The sequence below is a fragment of the Cylas formicarius genome, unplaced genomic scaffold (genome assembly GCF_029955315.1).
Source record: "Cylas formicarius isolate icCylForm1 unplaced genomic scaffold, icCylForm1.1 PGA_scaffold_3__17_contigs__length_32017465, whole genome shotgun sequence".
In the NCBI taxonomy this organism is placed as follows: domain Eukaryota; kingdom Metazoa; phylum Arthropoda; class Insecta; order Coleoptera; family Brentidae; genus Cylas; species Cylas formicarius.
The window spans coordinates 5,977,134-5,982,310 of record NW_026844326.1 but is presented as its reverse complement, the minus strand read 5'-3'; the positions used below and the strand labels follow the sequence as shown (position 1 = coordinate 5,982,310).

The 5,177-nt window shown below is 32.6% G+C and overlaps 1 non-coding gene across 1 annotated transcript; it reads right to left on the bottom strand.

The window, feature by feature from the left end:
- Positions 1 to 1,739: 1,739 nt before the first annotated feature.
- Trnas-aga (transfer RNA serine (anticodon AGA)) lies at positions 1,740 to 1,821 on the bottom strand. The gene has a single exon. It is a non-coding gene; the product is annotated as a tRNA-Ser (tRNA).
- Between the last annotated feature and the right edge of the window lie 3,356 nt (positions 1,822 to 5,177).

Here is a 5,177-nt window from a genome sequence, read left to right as displayed (position 1 = left end):
ATCTTCACTATTTGGCGCATATTTAGTGATCTCCCATTCTTCAACCTACGTTAACCTTACTGTTTCTATCAGAACTAACCAAAACAGGCCTGGAAAGAGTTTTCTATGTAGGATCTAGTGCGGTGGATAGTTTTCTGTAACTCCCAAGTTACCTAAGGGAACAAATGTACTTATGGATGCTAGGCAAACATTACTAACTAACTAACCCTGACAGAGTAACTTGGGGAGGGAAGCAAAAAAGCAAATCATTTACCGCCGATAAAATCACAGCCGATGTTCCATCCACTCCATTCGGAGACATCAATAGAATGTCCGAAGGTTCAACCGAGACCCTGTCAGACAAAAGACGGATAAGCCTGAAAACCCTAATGGGGATGCCCTTCCAACACTACAAAAGCAACTCAAAACCAACATGCACAAAATTGGTCTTTCGGATGAGCCTAAGTGCAGAATGAATGTGGACGTGACATACACTCAAAACTAAGGGCTGACGTCTTAGAATAACCTGAACCTAAACACCGTTATATACCATGCTTGCTAAATGAATCAATAAAAAAAACTTTAATTTTTTAATAAACCGCACTGTCTTACAATAATTTCATTAGGCTTGTTATTAGCCTTTCAAGCAGATATTACAAATAAAAACTCTTTCACATACAATATTTTTTTTAGTTTAAACAACAAAATTTATTACATAAAGTGGTTGTTAGCTGTCAAAATTTGTGTATTGAATTTTGTAATAATTTCCACATAAAGAAAAATTTGGTACAGGTTGTCGCACACAAGATTTATGAACAACAGAGCTTTTTATATTTTGTAGTGATGCATTTTGCGTTTATGCATTTGCAATCACGGGCCATAGAAAAAAAAAAAGAATTACAAAGTGGTATGGGTGTATAAAAAAGTTTAATATTATCTTCATATATAGAGAGCGTCCCACAAATTCATAATACGGTAAGGTTACATTGCTTATTAAGAAATCCATTATCGTACTACTTCATATTTGGATTCCACCTATAACAGATTACGATTAAAATATAATAAATAATATTTTTTTAGCATTAATACAAACTTCCCTTAAAAGAGTTACTGGACTTCCTTAAGAGTACAACACTGTAACTCTAGGGAATCGAAAGTTCTGAACCGTTAATAGAATAGGAATAGGAAAAGTTAAATGCATCCAGTAACCCGATAAAACCTTCTGAATTATCAGAAAGTCGTCATATATATAATACATCATTATTGGCCTATAAAAGAATCTATAGGCTGAAATCTGGATGTTTGTATTTATTGTATTTTCAGTGCCTCTTTAGACTTTTTAATAAGACTGTCGTATAAGGATAGTTTTGGTTAGTTACAAATTATAACATCAATAAAAATAACCGGTCCGTATATGACAGAAAAATTAATTAATTTAAATTTAAATATTAAGTAAATTAATATTTAATGATTCCCAAGCAGAACCAATCCACCTAATGGTCATTTCCTTTTGTTAATGTTTTTATCTCCCATTATTCTGAAGAGCACTAATGAAGATGTCGAAAACACATCTTTCCTCAAAAAAACCTTTTTGTCACAGGTTATTTGTCGATTTTGGAGGCCTAGTTCTATACCGTGTATTAATAAAAAATATTCTCCGATGGACTGAATTTGTTTTGCTTAGGTGTAATTTATCAGGTTAATCAATTTGGATAACGACGGCAAAAACAAGTTTATTTCCGAACAAAAAAATATCCTGCCGCAGTCGGTAGGATTCGAACCTACGCTCCCAGAGGGAATCTGATTTCTAGTCAGACGCCTTAACCGCTCGGCCACGACTGCTACATGTAAAAGTTGCGCGTAAAGCGGTATGTTAATATCAGACTAGTCATCTTGAATCATTGCCTTTCTGCTGCCACTAATGTGCAGTAGAAAAAGGGGACCAGAACCTTAAACAAACACTATCATGTAATAGATTTCTTTAATTAGAAACTCGGTTCTGTAATGTAATTTTTCAAATGAATAATTTTGTATTACTCAGCTCTTCAATTTTCTAGAAATTTCAACCAGATGGCACTTATAAAAGTAATTTTCTTTCAACTACGCAAAAAAAGTAGACTGCCTGTATCTTCACCAGCTTTTAAGTGTTTCGGTAACGGTGATTGCGAAAAGTGGAATACGTTGTCGTCTTATATTTTCGACGTATATCAACAATTTAAATCTGTGAAGATTCTTTCTTTGGTATTCGTGCTAGTGGTAGTCATTAGGATTTTAAAAAAGTACTCACCCGGAAAGTTTAAGTACTATAGCGTACTATAGCAGTATAGTAATTGGCATTTTCCCTATGATTCAGTTTTTTTAGAAAAACATTGTATAATTTTTCAAAAAAAACTTCCACACAAATTGTATTGACCTATGCTAACGTTTCAGTTAAGCACTGAAGAAGGGAATATGACGAATCCAGAAGTTCTGTAAAAACCACTACTCAAGTCATTACTTGTCACCAATATGTTCATGCCGCCCTTAAGCTCCTTCTCCCTCGAACAATTAATCAGTAGGTACAAAGTGGAATGCAAACCAATTTTAATTAAGCTCTGAAATTTTGTAAATAGTAAAAACAGTATATACACATGATATCTTTTTTTTTAATTAAAAGGAACCATATCTTATAAACAGTTTGGCTAATGATTTCTGTAGTGCTCGATGGTTTTTTTACCATGGTTCGTAGTCATGGCATTTTTACACTAAAAAGACGTTTTATTGTTATTCTTTGGAAATCCGCAACTATTTAAAATAGGGAAATTTAGACAATATCGCCCTATTTTAGAATGCCAAGTGCAACAATATTATAAAACTTCGGTATTTCTATTTAAGAAAAATAACTTTTAACTATTTTTTCGTTAAAATTATTAATGTTACTTTTTGATCACCCTGTTTAGGTATGTTAGGTATATCAGCGCACTCCAGACACAGACGCACCCTGCATTTTTTGCCACAATATTCAACATTTCAAAAGCACTAAATAAAAAAAGATGAAAAATCGTTTTGCACGTTGGAAAAATTAGAACAAAAAAATCTTGTTAGACCTGTTTTGTTCCAGCTAAATAGTGTGAACAGTAATCCTTGGGATCTAACAACATTCTTACAATAAACAGATTTTTCTTGTTTTCTAGGGGTGTTCAAAATTTTGTTACATAAATGGCAAATTTCAAATCAGGTTTTTTTAGTAGTTATAAATGGCACACACTCTGTATTTTTTTCCCCTGTTTAACGCAGAATTTCAATACAAGCATATTTCATTATTACGAATGTATTAAAGTCGTCAGTGATAATTAGATTTTCAGAGATAGTTACAATTAACCATGAATATCCTCATGATTACCCGATGGAAATGGACCTGTTTAAGGTGTTGTTAAGAATATCGAGCAAGCAAACTCCTTTTTAAGCATAATATCAGTTCAAATCTTTTTAAATAAAATTCCTATTAGAAATTATCAGCATCCTTACTCAACAATAAATGAAATGAACCAAGCCACTGTCAAACCTATGGTATCTAAAATAATAGTAGACAGTTTAATTACTTAACATCAGATTAAAACAATTATTAAAACTGAAATAACTAGAGATGAAGAACAATTGATTATTTATTAACTCTATTAATTTCATCCGTTTCTTCATTATTTGCTTATAATTCTTTTCTAATTTTTTGTATCTATATTTACTCTGTATGCTTACTAGGTTGAAATTAGTAATCTAATCTAAAAGTTATTATTAATTTACTAGGGACAAAATCCAGTATTATTAATGTTTTTTCTTTTCTTTTTGCAGTATTTGTTTTCTTTTCTTTTTTGGTTCTACCAAGGCTTAAAAAAGTGCCTTCAAGGTTAGAATTTGGTATAGTTTTAAGTTGTCCAAGTAGTTTATAGTTTAAGTATTCTGGGAAAGTATTCAATATGCATCATCTTATTTCCACCTGCGGGATTACTCTTGCAGAATGAAAACTGTATTTATTGTTTCATATGATGTATTGGACTTGTTTTATAACATTGTATTTTATGACAATAAGTGCTGTATAATAATAATCATATTAATAATAATATTAAAGAAAGGAAAAAAAACGAAGAAGTAAGAGAAAGCATGGGGAGACACTAACCTCTTACAGATTTTACAAAAATTGAAATCAAAGAACTGATTTTGTCTGATTTGGTATGGACACGTCAAACGGACGGACAACATAAGACGTGCAAAGTTTTCTACGGAAAGGACGCCAGCATACAAAGGAAAAAAAGGAAAACCTTAGAAGATCTGGGCAGACGAAGTGCAAGGGATATTCTAAAATAATATACATAAGTGAATAGTCATTTTTGTATCTAATTTTTCTAATACATTTTTTTAAAATACTGAGCCCAGATATTATCCCATAATAAACGCGCCACAATGTGCATCGATATCGCGCCCGACCAGTTCCGAAAATTAAGAAAAAAATTACCACGGAGCATCCCCAAAATCGAACAATATCGTATTTATTTGGATAAAAGATTTAGCAGATGCGTTTTTGTGAACCGACGCTCTCTGTTTTGAAGTTCGCCGCGGTCGATCGCATTTCAATAATGTGCATTGTTGCGTTTCTCGAATGGAAAGTAAACACGAGGGATGGGGGCTTGCTTTTTTTTCGTCCATACCCAGGGCATGTCGCGATCTGTTGTTTTACGACCGATTAAAGCACCAACAACGTTTTCTACGGCGGTTACTTCTTTTGTCTGCTGTTTTCGTATAATATTAAGTTTAAAACAATATACAACTCACTTCCTGTTTTTAAAAGCAAGTCGATTTAATGCTTCTTAAGCGACGTTATCGACTAAATTTCAAAGTATTTAATTGTGACCAAACTAAAAGTAAAAGTGATTATTTCTTTTTTAATTTTCTATGCTATTTTTCTCCCATCCATCCCTAATAGTATAATTTTATAGATTTGTTTATATATTTATTTCGCCAATCATCCTGTTGGCTTCTTCAGAGCTTGACTGAAACTGGCTCGCATTTTACTCTGTACCTGTTTTTATATTGTCTGAGGGGGGCAAGATATTCTAACAGATGAATCATATCGTCAACTTAAAAAAGATCCTACGTCATCTATAGAACGCAACCTTAAATCTAAGACTTCTTCTCCATCAGACTCCGTGAAAAAATCTGTCACC